Source organism: Crotalus tigris, unplaced genomic scaffold, assembly GCF_016545835.1.
Source record: "Crotalus tigris isolate CLP2741 ecotype Arizona unplaced genomic scaffold, ASM1654583v1 scf7180000017831.1706817, whole genome shotgun sequence".
Taxonomy (NCBI): domain Eukaryota; kingdom Metazoa; phylum Chordata; class Lepidosauria; order Squamata; family Viperidae; genus Crotalus; species Crotalus tigris.
The window spans coordinates 1,429,261-1,449,837 of NW_024096660.1; the positions used below are offsets into that span (position 1 = coordinate 1,429,261).

Here is a 20,577-nt window from a genome sequence, read left to right on the forward strand (position 1 = left end):
TAGACTGGATTCTTACTTATACAGCACCAGCCAAAGTCTCTGGTGCAAGGGTTAGGGCTTAGGGAATTCTGGGAGTTGAAGTCCACAGGTCCTAAAGCAGCCATAGTTGCCCACTCCTGCCATAGAGGACTGTAAAGTGTAAAATGAAACAATTACTTGCCTAAAAGGACAGGATAGCTTTGGGAAACCAGAAATTCCTAAACTTCTCCTGCTTCTGCTGTGACTTTAATATATCAGTTACCTATTCATAGGCATTTTTACAAAAAGCATGGAGAAGAAACCTAATTTCTTTGAGAGGGTCTTTGTGGGAGAGTACATGTGCAAGCATCCAGTGCCCTCCTTTATTCATATTTGGGGAAATTATTTAGGAAGTCCCAAACAGTAGTCATGTTAGTTACAAAAAATTAACTGATAATAATAATAAACTCTTAGGGACTGCATTATAATATAAACCTTTAAAAATACTTATTCTATCTATTTATTCTATTTCAACACTGTCCTATTCCAGACATGTCTTAAGGATAATGGATAAAAGTTCACTTTATCAATGCATGAAGTATTATCATAAATTGCAAATCACATCTATAAGATTAAAGAATGGTTTAATTAACAATTTTTGTGGTTCTTCAAAGCTTGTGAAACTTTTGTTTAACTGGATTCTCTGTATATATTTTTAGGACTAGTGTTGAAATGCATGAAATCTATATTACCAAAACCACTGCTTTGTAAATGCTCATAATTAAGCATTAATGCGCTTGTCACTTTATATACATTTGATGTTCACTCTTCAAATGAGCACACACATATGTATATATATATTATATCAATTTAGGATGATGTATCATATATATGCTGAAGTAGCTATAATACATTTTAGCTTAAAATACTCAAATATTTAATGGCTGTTTATAAACCTATCTCACAGGGTAGATATAATAACTCAGATATAAGGACATATCAAATAAAAATACTAAACATTAAAAAAAAACACCACAAGACAAAACATGGGATATTATATAATAGTGACATCAATGCAACCCTGGTGCCAAAATTCATTTTCATTATACTACTAAAAAAAAAAAAGAAAAAAACACAAGAAAACTTCTCAATTTTTTTTATTTAAAACTGTTTGCTTTGCAGGCATCCAAACAAAGTACAGCCTAAGCATTTGTCTTATCTCTTAAACAATGCAGTATTCAGTGATCTTGGCATTGGATTTAGTATTACTTGTAATTTGGTTCTTTGTTTCTGAACTGTAAGCCTTTTTATTTTCCATAAAATCAATTATTATGATATTATAAATATGCTTATTTCCAATTGTTTCAATACATACAGTATATTTAACTATATACATTGGACATAGGGCCAGCACTGTAAGAATATCAGGCCTATCTGGTCTGGGCTGCAAAAATCCAGACAGCCACTAGATAGCAGCAAAGATGTGTATAAATAGCCCTCTGAGGCCATCTAATGGTTGCCTGGATTTTTTTTTTCAGTCAAAATCTGATAAGTTTACAAAGATGTAGAAGCACACTAATGATATGACTTCTCTTAGACAATTCAACAACTTCTTAGATTCTTAGATAAGAACTACTGTTCATAGCAAATTTGTTGCTTTTCCAAATGAAAATCAATGTCCACTCAATGAACTATGCAAAAATGTGGGAGGGGAGGATACTTCCTCTAAGGCTTTCTTGGCCCAGAAGCTGTAAAAATATTGCCTCAACTAAACCAAAAATATTACACGCGTTTAACGTTTAATATTTTAGTAGCAACAGTCAGATTTGTTTATGACATCTGCCTCAGTTGCTCAAGACATGTGCAGGAAGATGTTCTTTTTGATTGTTTGGTTGGCTGGTCTTTGTTTTGTTTTGTAGCCTGCTTAAAAACGTGTTTACAGGTAAGGAGAACTGATTCTGCAATGTTGTTCCTTCCAGGCATTTGTCTCCTACCTAAGCTCAATCCTGGAAACAAGATGACTTGGAGAGAAAACTACGTGAAGAAAAAAGAAGGGTGGAGTTTATATCATTCAATGTTGCCCAGATTTTTTAAAGAAAGAGACGTGAGCCCTTTTATAAATTAATGGCCATCAGACACACGAACAACAAAAATGGCTGTTGTCACCAACTTGTCTTGAAGTGGTAAATACTAAACATAACTGAACTTCTTAAAGTTACTGAGAGGGGGGCAATTATGATTTATAACTCAAAAAACAGGATGCAATTTTTTTTCAGGCCATAGAATATTTTCCAGAACTTTTGAATAAGAGGCCTAAGCTCTACTGATAGAAAACAGACTGTGTTTGAGTGTCTTTTTGATTTCTTTTTTGCCCTTGGAACCTCATCATGTTCTTGGAGTACCTTAAGAGTTCCTCAGAAGATAATTTGAAATCAAACAAGACTTATCTTTTCCTACTCCTTAGCTAAGTTTGTAAATTAGAGACACTATTCCTGTTTCATAATAAATATTCTAATCTTGTTTGTGGCATGGCATAAATCCAGCAAAACCATTAGAAGAAACCAGACAAACCACCAGTGCATGTTTTGGTATAAGCGCATGCATACACCCGCAAACATACACCCAGACAAGCAATATCACAAAAGAAGCAAGCTTTCCTCTTCCTGGAAAACTACTTCTACCATAGTATGGAATCCTATTTAGAATTCTTTCTTTGCAGTTCTCAGAAATTTTGACAAAAAGAAATAAGTATTATTACCACCACCACTACAAGATATACTGATTTTCAAGATATTCCAGATCCATTGCAGAGATTTTAAGACCTTTCAGATCTACAGAGAAAATGGATTTATCCATGCAAAAGATACTTCTAAAGTGGTTAGTCACTCTTGGGCAAGGCTGTTAGATAGAGGTCTTCACATCTGTATAATCCCTAGATAGTTATAAATGTTTCCAAAATGCAGATAGCATCACAGATGATCTTGCAACTAAATGCAGCAGGTGAAACTGCCCGTCATATGTCTGTTCCTTTAACACTACAGTATAAGCATCCTTGATGAAATAGCTGACTTGGGACATTGAGTATCTTTTAAGGGGCTTTTGAAAAGCTTTTGACTATCAAATGAAATCCATCTGTTTTTTAATGAGCACTCCTCTAACCCCATCTGCTAGATTTAAAAGGTAAGAAGAGGGGCACAGCACAATTGACTAAAGTGTACTGGATTTGTCTGTGATTCAAATTCTACTTCTAAAGGTTGCATAAAACTAGGCAACCAGAAAAGGTAAAATGTGTTTTCTATTCCATTGCCATTCTTATCACTTTTTTCTGACTATCTGAAAAAGTTATATGCTGAAACTCCTCAGGTGTCTCCTGCATTCTACAAGTAGTTCTTGACTTATAACCTTTCATTTAGTGACTGTTCAAAGTTACAACAGCACTGAAAAAAGTGACTTACGATTGTTTTTCACACTTACGACTGCTGTAGCATCCCTGTGGTCTCATGATCAAAATTCACTTGGCAACTGGTTCATATTTAGGATAGTTGCAGTGTCCTGGGGTCATGTGATCACCATTTGTGACCTTCTAACACAGAGGTGTCAAACTCAATTTCATTGAGGGCCGCATCAGCATTGCGGTTGCCCTCAGTGGGGCAGGGGTGTGTGGCCAGGGTGGGTGCAGCTTACTGGGTGGGCGTGGATGGAGTGGGTGTAGCCTACTGGATGGGCATGGCCAGCTCTACGTCATTTGCGTCAAGGATGCCTGTGGGGGGCCTGGGCAGGAGTGGGACAGATCTGAGGGTCTCTGGCAGAAGCGGGTGGGACCAGGGCAAGTGCCAAGGCATGGTCCACTGGAGGAGCCGCACTGTTCCTCTCAGGCCATGCAAGGGGGGGCTGGATGGTGCCACGGACTTCCCGGAGCCCTGGGCAGCAGAGGTCAAACGCCCAGCCTGGCCCTCGAGCACCCGTAGCACCAAGCCCAGCCCCACTTCCCCAAGGGGGTGCCCAGCTGCACTTACCTCCTCCTCAAGGCTGCTGCTGTGCTTGCTCTCCTTACCCAGGTTGCTCATGATGGGTATGAGGGCAAAGTCAGAAGGAGGCCCATTCCCTCTCCATGGGAGGAGACCCGGCTTTGTATCAAAAGCTTCCTTAGCAATAGGATGGGAGATCCCCAGGATAGGCCAGGAAGAGAGGGCAAGGGTTAGGGTTAGGTTAGGTGAAAGGCAGCAGGGCCCTCTCCTTTTTTCCTTCCTTCCTTCCTAAGTACAGAGTGGTGGGAAAATATTTGAGATGAGGGAGAAAAACAGGCCAGGGCCAAGGCAATGGGGACCGTTCCCTCACTGTTTCCAGGATGGCTTTGCGGGCCACATGAAACCACTTCACGGGCCACATCCATCCCCCGGGCCTTGTATTTGACATGTCTGTTCTAACAAGTAAAGTCAATGGGGAAGCCAGACTCACTTTACAACCAGGTTACTAATTTAACAATTGAAGTGATTCATTTAACAATTGTGGCAAGAAAATGGGGCAAAAGTGATTTAAAAACTGTCTCATTTAGCAACAGAAATTTTGGGCTCAATTGTGGTCATAAGTGGAATACCTGTATTTTGCCTTCCTTTTTAATTACTGCATCTCTAAGTGTGGTCGACTAAGTCCTTAAATAAGAACAACTTCTCTTACCTTGATGTGTCCTTTTGAGTTCTGTCCTGGAGCAACAGCTACCTCTGGGAAAAGAAGGACTCTAAGCTGTGGACAGAAACACACAATGCTAACAGCAATCTAACCTACAAAAGATTGCTAGGTGCAGTTAAGGTTCAATTTTATTTTGTGTGTACTCAAGGCAAGCCTGCCTGATTTCCTTCAATGTTGTCTTTTTCTGAGGCCCAATCTCAATTTTAGATTACCTACTCACTGGTTCTTTATTTACACTTCCTCTTTTGAGGCCTAATCGTTTTTCTTTCAGCCTCAAAACATGTTCCTTTGCTGTGATATCTTTTATGTTTTAGACTGTAGATCGGTAACATCTCAGAAGATCAAACCTCTCCAGATTGAAAATAAAATATAGACATAAATTTGGATCCTTCAAAGAATGATACAGATACCGTAGTATCTGACTTATGGTTGGTTGCTTGGGACTGTTTAAAGTTCCAACAGACCTCTGCGAGGGGGGGGGGGAGAGAACCTGGATTAAGTTCCAATGGTATCCCTCCCCACAGTCAATTGATCACATTTCAGGCATTCAGCTATCAGGCTGCATTTATGGTCATTTGCAGCCATGCTTTAGGATGGTTTTGCTAAAACCTGGCATTTACATCCAGTTTTTGCCAAAACTGCACCAATAGCAAACTACTGGTTCGCTTAACAACTGCCACAAAAAATGTTGTAAAACCACCTGTCACGTGACTGGTCTCCTTTCCGTCCATTAAGACTTTGATGGGCAGACTACTTGTAGGCAATACAATACAATGGCTCCACAGGGGGAGACCTAGCAGGTAAATATCTCTTTGACAGTAGCCATGAGAATTTTGGAAAATTTTCTTCCTATTTATCAAGCTGTTTAGATGTCACTTTCTCCAATTTTCTCTTACACTGACTCTCACTAACTAGATACAAGATCCACTCCAGCCCCCACTTTTCCTACCTGTCCATTCCAGTTCCAGATCATTAGCCTGGAACTCTGGTCTTCCCGTTAGAAGAAAAGTAGAGATGGTTAAAAAAAAGTACTTTCATCCCAGTTATGTCAAAATGTGCAAAACTGGCCAGCCTCACAAAGTAGTGGTGATACAGGAACTGCCCTTGCTTGCAAGAACGTTTCTGTAACTCTAGCTCATTTCTGATAGAGAAAATTCCAGTAAAACAAGAAAACAGAACACCATCCCATATTCTGTTGTTTCTCCACTGTTTGGGTGCACATCCAAATAACAACCAGGCATAGCCAGTCATTACAGTAATTAGTATGGCATCCAAGCATGAATCCTAAAAGAGGTGTTTGTCTCAGGTATTTGCCAAAGAATGGCACAGGGAAGAGAAGGAGGCAGGCTGTCCAAGAAGGATCTCAAGTTCGCTAGAAATGTAAGAGCTAAGAGCAAGTGAATCATCTGCGTCTGGTTAGGAATGCCCACATAAGGCCAACCATATGGCCATGAACTGGGATATTTTTTAAAAAAGACACTGTGACAGTTGCTATGGGACTACATATGGCTGGACCTAACATGAGCTAGAATGAAGCAGCTGTTTTTAAGGCAGCCAATCTGGAGAATCATGAAAAGATGGTGATATAACTTAGTACTGTTGTGGTTTGTCATTCTTAAGGAGGGAAATATGGAGATTTGTCAAATGATTAGACTAAGCTTAGGTGTGACACATGGGTGAGGTCCATTTGCTATTCGGCTTCAGTAGGTGAGAAGTAGGCAAGGAACAAATAGATCTCTACGTTCTTAATCGATGATACAATCTGATGTCTTTATAGTAATTTAATTCTGTAATATGAGTTCATAATATTTCAAAGCATAACAGCACTATGCCATATCAACATATTATATGGATAATTTCAGAGGGCCAGTGTGGTGTGCTGGACTAGGAGTAGGAAGACCCATGTTCTAGTCCTGCCTTTGGCACGGAAGCTAGCTGGGTGATGTTTGACCGATCACTCTCCATCAGCCCAAATCAGTGTTATATAGCTTGTGACAAAACTATATAAGAAACAAAACCCTTCATCGCAACATGCATCGATGGCATTGCTGTAAGAACTAGGCAAACATTGTGCAAAAGCAAGCCAAGTCTGCAATCAGGTGGGATAAACACTATGAAAATACAAGAGCACATATAGCTTTGCTGACACTGTGCAGGGCATAAAGAAAAGCATGAATCGCTGAAGCAGCATTCTTCTTGGGACCTTTCCGGTGAATTGCCTTTTAACTCCTATAATCCCAAATTGCACATGCTGGCTTCTGAGACTTTAAGCAATGAAGTCCAATTCATCTAGAAGACACCAGGATGCAGAAGGCTTCAGCAAAAGAAAAAAAAAAAAACAACTAAACTACCAGGTATGAAAGCACCTAAGCCAGTGGTTCTCAACCTTCCTAATGTCGTGACCCTTTAATATAGTTCCTCATGTTGTGGTGACCCCCAACCATAAAATTAGTTTCATTGCTACTTCATAATTGTAATTTTGCTACTGTTATGAATCGTAATGTAAATATCTGATATGCAGGATGTATTTTTATGGTTACAAATGGAAAAAAGTGATAAAGTACAGTATCATTTTTCACACTTATGACGTTGCAGCATCCCCAGGGTCATGTGATTTACATTTTGATGCTTCGCAACTTATTCATATTTATGATGGTCACATTGTTCCAGGGTCATGTGATCGCCTTTTGCAAACTTCTGACAAGCAACGTTAATGGGGGAAACCAGATTCACTCTCTCCCCCCTTCTCCCTTTTTCTCTCCCTCTCTCTCTCCCTCCCTCTCTCTCTCCCTCCCTCCCTCTCTCCCTTTTTCTCTCTCTCCCTCTCTCCCTCTGCCTCCCTTTCTCTCTCTCCCTGTCACTCTCTCTCTCTCTCTCTCTCTCTCTATTTCTCTTTCCCTCTTTCTCTCTCTCTCTCTATTTCTCTCTCCCTCTCAAAGATCCTTAAAATCCTTAAAAGTTATGCTTGGGTGGAACTTTTTCTTTTACAGATGGGGTGGGTTGGCAGACAAGTACTCAAAAAACAAAAAAGGAAAAAAAAGTGCGAATAGGCATCCAGTAGCTAGCTTGAAGTTTGAACGACTTCTTTCTCTTGCGACCGGCTTCTAGGAGGAGCAAAAGACATCCAGACTGCAACCAGGGGTCCTGGACTGGTCATTCCAGGGCTTCCTGCACCGGCTGACTTAGTTGTTTGCAACCTCCTGTTGTCGCTTGAGGGGGGGAAGGGACACGGGCGGGAGAGATTCCTTCTTTCTCATCCGAGGAGGGAAGTTATGTCGGACCGTCGACTCTGTGTCGAGCCCCATGGGCCCGACATTCGCGGGCAGGCGGGAACCTGCCCGCTGAGCCGCCACCTCCCCATCGCTCTCCACGTCGGCCAGCTCCGTCACCAGACCTCCCAGCTGACAAGCGCACATTCAGGGGGTTGCCAGCAGATTGGCACCATGGCGGCCTCCCAGTCACCCACTTCTTCGGCTGGAGCAATTGCCAGGGCTTGCATGGTCGCCAGCGGCGGGGAGAGTGCCAGCAGTCATTGGGGACGCCAGCAGTTCTGTGCCATGCAGGCTTGAGGTGCGGGCCAAACTCTGGAAGCCTGCCTGAATGAAGAATTTTAGGGGGAGTTGAAAGCGAGACAGGTTCCTAAGACCATGGGAAATATGTGTTTTCTGATGGTCTTAGGCGACGCCTGTGAAAGGGTCGTTCGACCACCAAAGGGGTCGCGACCCACAGGTTGAGAACCGCTGACCTAAGCTGTCCTTCAAAGCAAGGGGAAAGATACAGTAGGTGGGATGGTGGCAGGACATTGTGGTGTTCTGGTTAAGGGGAAATGGACGGCTCAGAAGCCAGAAAAGGTGAAAGTCCCCACCAATGGAAAATCATCTATCTACTTGCATTTTAAGAAGAATGCTGCAAAACTATCTTTGGTATTCTTATTCTGGAGCAGGAGCTGGCCCAATAGTTACCAGTTGTATTTCCTAGAGCCCTGTGACATCTTTGGGAGAGAACATGCCCTTGTACATGAAAGGGACATTAGCCTCCTCTCAATACAAACAAAGCAATTTAGAGAGCCTTGCTTAAAAAGAAACACTATGGAAATCTTCCCCTTTAAAGCCTTATGGTTATAGGAGTGGCATGCTTCTGGAGATAGAAAGGCAACGCTAGAGAAAGTAGCTTCATGCTTTGTTACATTTTCACCACAGGCACCCCAGGCAATGTTGAGAATAAAGTATAACTTATTTGTTTACTTTTAAACCCCTCTCTGTATTCTGGGGGATTGTTCCTAAGCCCTTCATAAAGCCTTATGGGACAGCCATAACTCCAACATTAAAAGTTTTGTCTATTCCACATCAGACTCATTTAATAAGAATAAACTGCAAGATTTGTTTTAATCTTTTTTTAAAAAAACTTTGGAGACAAAAGAGAGATTGTGCTGGGAAAAAGAAATTGGCGATACTTTCCTTTTGGGTTGAAAACATGAAATAAAAGAGTACACATCCACTATAAAAAACACTCTGGAGTGTACCACACCCCAACCAGCAATCCTTCTGAAATGTCAACATGAACTATATTATTAATTTTCCAAGTTGCTGACCTTTACTTTTGCATGTATCACCAAATGGGCAACGTGAGGAGTTTCTATCCTCACATGCATACAAGTTTGGTAGGCCTCATTAGAAACAAAGCTCTTTACAAACAAGCACCAAGTTCCTCTTTACAGGGTTACTGACAGCTTCCTTATTTTTCTAAAACTAATGAATGCTAATCAGCTAGAGTCTAGACCAGGAATAGGCAACCTTGGCTCTTTTATGACTCGTGGACTTCAACTCCCAGAATTCCTGAGCCAGCCATGCTGAGGGGAAAGGGAGAGGTTTCCAAGCTGAGCCATGCTGGCTCAGGAATTCTGGGAGTTGAAGTCCACGAGTCATAAAAGAGCCAAGGTTGCCTACCCCTGGTCTAGATTCTAGAGCAGGGGTAGGCAACCTTGGCTCTTTTATGACTCGCGGATTTCAACTCCCAGAATTCCTGAGCCAACATGGCTGGCTCAGGAATTCTGGGAGTTGAAGTCCACGAGTCATAAAAGAACCAAGGTTGCCTACCCCTGCTCTAGACCAAGTCAGGCAGTTTCCCAGCTTTGCCTCAGAAAATGAGTTCAATCTCATTCAGGATTGTTGATATTACAACTCAGGATTAAATTCTATACAAAATGGTACCCATTGAGATTGCAAGCAGAACAGAGCAACACAATTTGGCATCGCTTACTTATTCTGCTCCTTAATACTGTTATTCTATGGTCCTTGACTTACAACAGTTTGTTTAGTGACCATTCGAAGTTATGATGACACAGAAAAAAATGACTTATGACAGTTTTTGACATTTATTACCATTGCAGCATCCCCATGGTCACATCATCAGAATTCAGACACTTGGCAATTGACTCATATTTATGACCGCTGCTGTGTCCTGGGGTCATGTGATCACCTTTTGTAACCTTCTGACAAGCAAAGTCAATGGGGAAGCCAGATTCACTTTACAACCAGGTTACTAATTTAACAACTGAAGTGATTCACTTAACAATTGCGGCAAAAAAGGTCATAAAATGGGGCAAAATTCACTTAACTGCCTCGCTTAATAATAGAAATTTTGTGTTTAATTGTGGTCATAAGTCAAGGACTACCTGTACTAGATTTTACTTAGAAGACAAGAAAAAAGAAAATAATGGTCCAGGGGAAATGTTAGTACCAACAAAGATGCTATACCTACTCATACTAGCATTAAAGCCTTATTTCTGTCCCACAAAAGCATATACGGGTTGACTGTATTTTAATTTAGAATCTTTGTGATATCAAATCAAAAACAGTAAAATGAAATACTGTACATGTAGCAATAACATTGAATCCTGTGAAAATGAAGAGGTGGGGGGATTTATTTAAAAATAATAAAATACAGGTTAAAAAAATATATGAAATACAACCAAGGAAATGTCAGTAATTCATTCGAACAAAAAAAAATCTCTGGGGACAGAATTCCAGCATTTTATTGACTCTCAAAACATAATTATCTAAAGTTGCTTTGGGCGGGATGGACCGCTATATTTGATTAATAAATAAATAATTTATTAAGCTTACAAGCATTATATTTTAAGTTATGTAATGCATAGAGGTCTTTCCTAAAAATCTTAGTTTGCCGGCCATACCAGCCAGCTTAATTTCTTATTATCTTACCAACTGGATGAGGGAGTAAAGAGAACTGAAACTAAGCAAGACTGTAAGAGTAATGGAAATGATGTGCTTTTGCTAAAAACAAACACACAAAGAATAAATAAAAACTTTAGTCCAAGGGCTTCCCATGTTTCTCCCCCTAAAGCAGCAGCTGAATTTCTTCAATGTTTTTGTAAATTCTGTTCCCATGAAATTAAAAATATATTAAGCTTGGCCTTTTTTAATCTTTCACTTTGTAAAAGGTAATAAACTTTCAATCTAACTACTTTTCTAATTCAGAACTTACATGAACAAAAGGTAAATTCATGTTTTGAGTATGTTGGAAGTCTGTAAAGTTTTAAATATGGTTTAATTCATATGGATTTAACTTAATATTTTAAGAAAGGTTGTACATTGATCCTTTTTTTAAAAAGAAGAAGCATATATGACTTCAATTGAGCCAGTTTGAAATACATGAAATCTGTTATCTCAAATATTTGCACAAGTATACCTATATAAAAGGAAATCCCGTCCCCATTGCAATTTCAGAAACACTACTACTCATTTCATAATTGTTCCTTCTCCTCCAGTATTGATCAGCAGGAAATGTTTTTAAAAGGTGCATTTTAAAAAAAAGTGATCTGTGCTGAAAGGTTCATCAAAGTTCCCATATGTAAGCATTTTGTTTACTCCATCAGCCATTAAGATCCAGAAAGTCCCTAAAGGTAATTTAGTTTGTACAATTAATGTTAATACTAAATCATCTCCATCAGTGACACAAAGCTAGCAAGCTCTGTCAGCCAAGTGAGAGGAAATATAAAGCAAATTTCTTTCCTTCTGGGACCTCCCAAAAGAATTAAAAGATGCAAGCACTAATCAGGAGGAGTAGCATATTTTCAGATCAACATTTTTTTTATATAAAGGCATAAGCTTTTGTGAATTATAGCTTATTTCATTGGATGTATGAAGTTGTGGAACTGATGTAGGATTTGACTGGCATAAGATGAGAGGGGGGGGGACAGAAAGGTTATGTAGATGCAGATTATATATGAGACAGATTACAATGTCTAATTGATAATATGTTATTATAACATGTTTAGCATTGTATGACTTTTAGGACTTTTTGATGGGAGTTCAGCAGTATAGTGCAGTGAAGTCCTATTGTTCCAAAAGAACCAGCTTGAAACCTGTAGTCAAGTGTCCTGGGAGGTTAAAGTGTTATAATATTACTTCTCTTTTTTCTAAGTCCTGGTATCAAATGTGTGCCCTTTTAATTTAATTTTTAAAAAATGATTTTGCATTAACTTAGCCCATTTCTTCATTTCATGCATTCGATGAAGTGAGCTACAGTTCAGAAAAGTTTATGCCTTCTAGTAAAGATACTCATTTACATATTTTTTTAATTAAAAGTTTTACAAAGAATAAAAAACTAACACAAACTAATCAAAAGAAAAAAACAGAAGAGAAAAAAAGAAAAAGATAGAAAAAATACAAAAGTACAGGAAGAAAATACTTGATTTCCTTTACAGAAAATAAAATGATATAATTATGTCATACTTTATGATTACAACAGAAAGCTAACTCATTTCTATTATCTTCTGTTTTTTTTCTAATCATCGAAATCACAAAATTATAATTGCATTTTTTTCCATTTTATGTAAAAAGTCTACAAGGGGTTTCCAGTCAGCCAGTAAATGTAGATATTGTTTTTTCTCTAAGCAAAGAAGTTGATTTAGCTATCTCTGCAAGTTCATCATCTTCACCAACCATTCTTCTGTGTTGTGATATTGCTGAACATTTCCACTTTTGAGCATGCTGCAACTGTCAAATATAAAAACAAAGTTCCAAGTTTTCTAGTTGCCTATCCATTTGTTCACCCCCCCCACCCCCCATAAAAAACAGTCTCTGGGTTAAATTGTATTTTAACCTTTATAATCTTCTGAATTAATGTATTTGTAATATATTTTGTATGCATCCATTTTTTTTAGCTTTTTATATATCCACCAGGCATAATAAAATGTCCCTCCATGTTGTTCACATTTCCAGCAAAGCTTCAAAGTACCTTTATACATTGTAGACAAGCTAAAAGTTTTAACCCATTTTACCATGCATTCTTGGACTTATTCTTTTTGTGTTGCTTATCACAACAAAAGATTATACAATTTAGCAATAACATGTCCATTGTTAGTATGTAATTCTATTTCAAACTCAGTCTTATTTTATTCAAAACCAGAAAATATTTTATTCACTTTAAACTTTTCTGTCAGGTGTACATATAAAACCATTGACAAGAGTATATTTCTGTTATCAAGTCTTCTTTTGATTTCATTTTACAATCTCCTTGACAGAATTCTAATACATCATAATAACTAATTGTTTGTGTTTATTTACAAATTCTCATCTATAAAATGCTTCTTGGGCTAAAAGATACAAAGGTGTTTTCAGGCAAATCTAAATTTATGCTTGCTCCATACTCTAAGAATAGCTTGCTTGACACAACGATTTTTAAAATCTACGTTTACCTTAAGTTTATCATTCCAAAACTATCCCATACCATCCAAATCTCAAGTTGTAATCTTCTAAATTCAATAACCTTCTGTCTCTTAACAAAACCTATTCTTTCATCCAAACTAAAGAACAGGCAACAAAATACAATTTACTATATATTTTATTTTATATAATCTTTTAATAAAGATTCTTGATTTTTGGCTACCATAGACAAACATAGCATCCAACATAACATCCTTGTTTTACAATGCATTCATTAATATAAACCTGCTGTAACAAAACTCCCTATTGGATTCTTAAGACTGCCTTTTTGACAATGGCTGGTTTATGAATTAGACTTTTAGATATGGCTTACTAAGTAAGTTGTATATCTAAGTTCTTATGCTTGTATTAAAACATAATGTGGTTTATGGCTGAATGATAGTCAAGTGAAAGAGTGAATATGAATATGTGCTGACATTTTTCTACCCATGCTACTAACCTCTTCAGGTTTATTGTTTGTCTGGATTTATTATATGTATTACCTGAACCCAGGTAAGGTATCTTATAAACATGTGGTATGAATACAGTAATTATGATTTATGCCATAAATTATTAAATAAATGGTTGGTTAGCACAATTTATGAATCAAGTCATTTTTCAAGAGCCAGGTTTTCTGTAAAAACAAGCAACAATATCTCTGGAGTTATGTAGATTACTGAGAATATTACAATATAAAAACACCAGGTCTGATTGCTATCAACCTTGCTTCTATGCATAAACTAAATTCCAGTCCGACATAATAGTTTTAAAAATCATCCACTGTGTAACTATATCTAAGGAAATAATAACAGACCTATAAAGAAAAGTCAAGTATAATTCCATTCCTTCAAATTTATTTGACTCATTTTTTTCTTTAAAAAGATTTGTTTTCACAAAGTGTTTTTCATATTGCTGCTTGTCAGTATGAAAAGTTCTCCAAAATTTTAGAAGCTTGTGCCACAAGCGGTGCTGCAGCTGGTTGTGGAAAGAATTGTTACAATACATTGCTTACTGGTGTACACCGCTTAGAGAGTGCTTGCACTTAAAGCGGTATATAAGTCTCATAAATACATACATACATACATTCTAGTATACAGTCTAAATTCACAATGGAATCACAGATCCAAGCCACTGATCTGGTTATATCATATTAATATTCCAGCTTTTGAATGATTAAGTATCTAACTAAAACTAGACATGCATTTAAGAAGACACAATCTCATCTTGGAATGTTCTCTAGAGATCAAATTCTTAATAAAAATGACCATATCTCTTCAGAATTTTTATAATTGTTAACCTAGATTTCAAATTCTTCATTGGAAATACAGGCAAGCCTTTATAAAACTAAGAAAAGCAAAGATGAACAATAGGCAGCTCTCCCAATGCTGTTGCTAGCATCAATTCTAGTCAAGATACTTTCCAGTAAGGAATGATGGGAAGTGTAGATTAGCAATATCTGGCAGGCCATATTTATCAACTTCTAACCTAAGCTGCCAATTCTCCTAATTGTAGAAGAATGGCTAATCCAGTTATGAGAATATGCTGTAATATATAGAATAACTTCATATCCAAAAAGCCAATCTGATGTAAACCATTCCTGGGCTACAACATAATACTAGAATATGTACCATAAGCCAAAATTGGGTGTTTCTACATTTAAAGTCTACTTTTCACTTCTATGAGAAATAAGAATTTGAGTTGATCTAATTTATTATAATGTATAATTTTAGTGCTTTGTGCTTTGTTAACTAGGCATTCTTAGTTTAAAGCAAAATAATGATTTTAATTTTTTTCTATAAGATTTATACAATAAAAAATTATAAATAACTACTGATATATTGAAAAATGGTGATTTCCATAATGCTTTAGATTCTGTTTACATATTTGTAAAGGCTAATCGTACTTTATCCTTTTATTATTTTTAATGTATCCTTCATGATTTATATTCTCCCTTTAGATTTAAAAAAAAAACATGGGGAAGCATCTGTAGTTTTCCCACATTTCCTTCTTTATTGACCTCTTTATTATGTCCATTTATTTAGGACAGAATTCCAGAATAATGGCATTTATGTATATCATTAGAATAATGGTAGTCTTGTCCTAATGACTGAAAGAGGAGAATTCTCAGCAGAATATCCTAGTTATGATTCCCCCCCCCCAAAACTAGGATCTTATTTTGGTTTTGTTTCAATTGTTGTGGCCACCTTGAATACACGAAATAAACAAACAAACAAACAAACAAACAAATAAATAAATAAATAAGCTAGACTCTCTTTTTCTACCCCAATATGCATCCATTTACATTCCATTATCCATTTTATTGGCCTCTTTGGACTGAGTTTTATGGAATGCTTTATAATAAGTGTTATTTTTATCATTCTAAAAACTCTGATGTCATATAGGGTGGAAACATACTTAGAAGATGGCTAAAAGCAATTAGAAACAATAATGTCCAAGCACAGCAATAGAAATCAAAGGTTTTTTTTAATCAAATTACACTTTCATACATCAGCACATTCTGTTAAAATGTTTCTTAAATCAAGAATAAAATTCAATTTTCTTTACATGCTTCCTTGAAAAACTTGATTTTAATTTATATCCTTCCCATTTAAACTTAGCAGCCTAACAAACTTTTGTTGGAAAGAAATTCTATAAAAAGATACTCCCTTTAAAATATATCTAATCCCTTACATTATCAATCCTAATTTAATGTTTTTCCACCTGCTTACAGATATGAATTGGAAGATAAATATCAGGGAAAACATTTCCCCTATTTTTTTTAAACAGCTCAAAATTCCAAAGTCTTAAAAGTTCAAAACAAGCACTCTAATTTCCAGGCACAGTTTAATTAGGAATTGGTGGAGATAGAAACTATATGCCACATTCTAAATCAGTTCAAGTTTTGGGTTGGTTTTCAAGCACAACCCTAGAAGTTTTTAACCTATTGTATAACAGTAGCTACATACAGTAATCTGCCTCTAAGAATGGCTAGGATTGATGTATCATTTGAGGCTGATAAGCAACATCACTGTGAATTAAGGAGATTTTCTTGATCCAAAGCACACCTCCACTGCAACCTATCCAGGAACATACATTTCCAAGCAGAGAGCTGCCCTCGCTCTGACTGCCATGCTTGGAGCCACATTCTGAAACAAACAAGACAAAAACTGAATTTGGTTTCATTTTTACTTAACTAGTGTTAAATTAAATTAATTAAGTCATTAATAGGATTACTTCCTAATCATGTATTTAATCATTTTTTCCCTACTGGCACATTAAACATTACGTCCTATTTTGGGAGGGCCTCTTGAGGTCACGCTCAAGTCTTTGAGGGTTTGCCTGCAGCTTTGGTGTTTGGATAATCCATCTCTCTCCTAGTCCACTCATTCCTAGGCAGGACAGAAGCATAACTGACTCATCTACCAAACAAATACTGATTAGATCATTTTCATTTTCCCTAAACTAAATCAGCCAGTCCAATCTGAATCCATTTAAACTTTCATAGCAACACTTATTCAGATGCAGAAAAAAATGTAATTGAACTACCTCTACCATATACAAGGCTTGGGTTTTTTGTTTTTTGTTTTGCTTTACATGGATTCACTATTATCTGATGGATCATTGGCATCCAAGAATTTATATTATATGAAAAAGAAATATGCTGTTATGAAATTTGTGCTAGTATAGTTCATCTGAATCAAAAGTTTGGAAACATGCTAAGACGTCTCATCAAAACTCCTTGAACAGTTTCCTGCCCAAACCTCTTTCTTCCATCACTTACATCTTTATAATCGTATTATGCTTTTGTTCTAATTGTGCATCCTCTCCTACTTACTTCTATAATCAACAATAGCTTTACTGTTAATATTGCTCTTATCCAATATGAAAAGAAAAAGACTAGAAATAGATAGACATATTACATCATGTTGAAGCTGGGTTAGCTCTAGATCAGTTTTTAACCTGGGCAAATCTACTGTGTTCAATATAACAAAGAATATAATATAACATTAGAAATCCAACTGTGGGAAATATGGAAAAGGTGTTTTCAGTGCATAGAGAACATCAGACTAGGAAGAAAATGTGGTTTGAGTACTGAAGTCCTTAAGAATAAGGAACACTCTAAAAATATTTGTATACATTTGTATTTGGACTACAAAATTTGACCCCATACACCACAACCCACCTTTTTTCTACTGGATCATTGTCTTGCCTTATATCAGTGGTGGTGAACCTATGACATGTGTGCCAGAGGCGGCATGCAGAGCTCTCTCTGTGGGCATGTGTGCCATCGCCCCAGCCCTGCCTCCCCCCATGGCCCCTTCCTCACCAGCAGCCACCACAGAGGAGAGTCACCCCTGGGTGCAGTCCGTGCAGAGTAATGCAGCCAAGGACATGGCAGCCAGGCAGCAGGGACAAGACTCCGCCCTCGTGCCCCATCGCAGATGATGCTGCGGGGCACAGGTGGAGGGTGTGACCACCATGGGGCTGCAGAGCCGCCTGGGCGATCTGCTGCAGTGGGCCGTGGAGGCAGTAGGTGGCCCGGTGGGCGGCTAGGGTGGGAGGTGCAGCAGGGGTGGGCGGAGCAATTTTGGGGCACTCAGTGTCTAAAAGGTTCGCCATCACTGCCTTATACGAATTTGCTTTTTTGTGAAGTTTTAGGAACATCTAACTCTAACCTAAGTGGATTAGAGATTTAGAGATATTAAACATGGCACAACATCACTTGTGAATTGTGCCATACTTTTTCATGGAGGACTAGGAATTCTTTTAGAAAAGATTATCTTTGGGTATGTGTATACACACACACACACACAGAGAGAGAGAGAGAGGGGGGGGGAATGTTATCAGTTTAAGAAAACAGCAAAGTGTAAAAAAAAATCAGTAAATTATAGAAATCTTCTTACTGATCAGGTATTATTCCTGGTCAAGTAGGGGTCATTTCAACAAATAGAATTACCATAAAGCAAAATCTTTAGCTCCTTTCAAGCTAGACAATAGTATAGTTAGTACTTGCAGGGCATTGAAAGCACTTCAGATATTTAGGAGATTCAATCACACTCTTATCTCTGTCTTTATCTAGGCAGATCTTTCAGGGAAATCAAGGTAGTTTCCATTGCATTCCACTAACCACAGGGATCAGGTTATTTAGATTCTTAACACATTTAATTCAAAAGTCCCCAACATTGCCTAAGCATCGCAAAACAGATTTCCATGCCCAGGAATAGACCATTTAAAAGCAGCTCCTAATTCTCTAGTCCTTAGGAGTCTCAGTGTTTTCTTATATAACTTTCTTACAGGAATTTTTACAAGGATGGGAAATGCTCATGCTCAAATACAAATATATACTTCTCCCTGGATAATTATTGTTTACCACAAATAATAAAACCAGACCAATTAACAGCAAATATGCTATTAGTGAATTAATCCAAAGTAGTTATCCATATACAAAACAGGGAGAACAAGCCTCACATGCAGCTTCCACATCCCCATTTTCACAACATCTAGAACACCTAGAACATAAGACACCAAGAGCCAATTTGGTGTAGTGGTTAAGGTACCAGGTTAGAAACCAGGAGACCATATGTTCTAGTTCTGCGTTAGCCATGAAGCCTTAGTCCCTTTTTCTTAGCCCTTGGAAGCAGGCAATGGCAAACCACCTCTAAAAAACCTTGCCAAGAAAACTGCATTTGCCAGAAATCAAAAACTGTCTCAAAAGAGCGCAGACATATGCATGCACACAGACAACTCCTTATCACAAAACCACACTATTAACATTTGACAATAGATTGATGGTTTATTAACACACTGTCTACATTTGATAATAAATGGTTTCCTGCTTTTAAAAAAAGACACTAAAATATTTTTTGTTATACCTCCCAAAGTGTTAAGTTATCCATTCTTTAAAATAAATAAGAACTGTTCAAAATATTATCTTTGTTTTCCCTGGTAGTATTTTCATGCCATCAAATAAATAAAAAGTAAAATTATGCCCCCAACTGCAAAATTGTTGTCCATGTCTAAGGCGCTTGATGACCTATCATCCTATCATATTTAAATAATGTACCTCTGAATACATTAGTTGGCCATGTCCTGCAGTGGAAGGCAATTCTTATTAAGCAATCTACAACTCAAGTGGTATCCAAATTGGGAGTCCATGTCTGGTGCTTCACCTGTAAAACACTTGTTCACATTCCTCCAAGCTCTGAGACTCTTAATAGTGTTAGCCAGACATAAAAGACCTGCTCTTCTAAATGCCTTTGTACGTGTGCTATACAGATGGAGATTCTTTTTGTTGCCAGCGGAGCCACTGAATACACCTTCAAATGGCCGCTAGCCTATTTTCATTCATATTTATTCTGAGTTTCCTGCCAACATTGCTCAACCAGTCAGCCCTGCTGTTTCACTGGCAGCAAACAGTTCTCCGAAATACCAGGAAAATACATGGGCTTTTACAGAGAAGAGAAGGGCTTGGAAAGCAGGCTGTCAGCTACCTGAATTAGTTCCCCAGTCCAAAGACCAATAACAATTTTAACAAAATACACAGCTGGTTTGGCTAAAATCTGGCAGCAATTTAGAAAGTATCCATATCAAAGCCAATTTAGGAGGCACACCATCTCAGAAAAAAAAAAGCCACAGAAACCAAACTTCTTCAGTAGACTGGAGAAATGTTCTTGAAATCTGCACAATCAGAAAACAATACAAAACAGCACAGAGTGCCAAATCCCAAAGAAGAAAGGACGTGTATTATTGGCCTGTTTCTATGAAGCATGTCATTTTTCTTAAGAATAGACATAAAAACCATGGCAATTCTTACATATTATGATTCCAGGTCCAAGACCCTAAAACAGAAAGAAATCTAATAATGAATGCCATTCTATATTGTTAAATTCACAAAGCTTGGAAGCAACCATACAGGAAGCAATATGTTAAAAAGAGGGAGGGGTTGCTAAATCGTGACAAAGGAAAAGTTAGATGGGGAAAAGTATCCAAGATTTCACCTTATAGCAATATCCATAGGAATATTAGCTATTTCTTGAACAGGCCCATTTTATGAAACAGGAAAACTCCCAGCCTTTCTAGTTAGAATTATGTCTTTGAGGAAGTGCAACGTAGGATTCATTTTTAACCCAGGCATGCATTTGGTAATCTAGTTCTTAAATATTACCGTAAATGTGTTGTTGCCACCTGTCATAAGTAACTCACA

The 20,577-nt window shown here is 37.6% G+C and overlaps 1 protein-coding gene across 3 annotated transcripts in view; it reads right to left on the reverse strand.

Annotated features, from left to right (window-relative positions):
* Window positions 1-20,577, reverse strand: part of SERTAD2 (SERTA domain containing 2) — a 153,892-nt gene that overhangs the window by 131,346 nt on the left and 1,969 nt on the right. Inside the window, exon 2 of one of the 3 annotated variants that reach the window (XR_005556669.1) lies at window positions 10,550-12,665. The exons of 1 other annotated variant lie outside the window; for it this stretch is intronic. The gene's annotated coding sequence lies outside the window, so the exon portion shown is untranslated. Of the gene's footprint in view, window positions 1-10,549; window positions 12,666-15,838; window positions 16,520-20,577 lie in introns of those variants that run through there. One more of the 3 variants, XR_005556668.1, reaches the window with a different exon arrangement.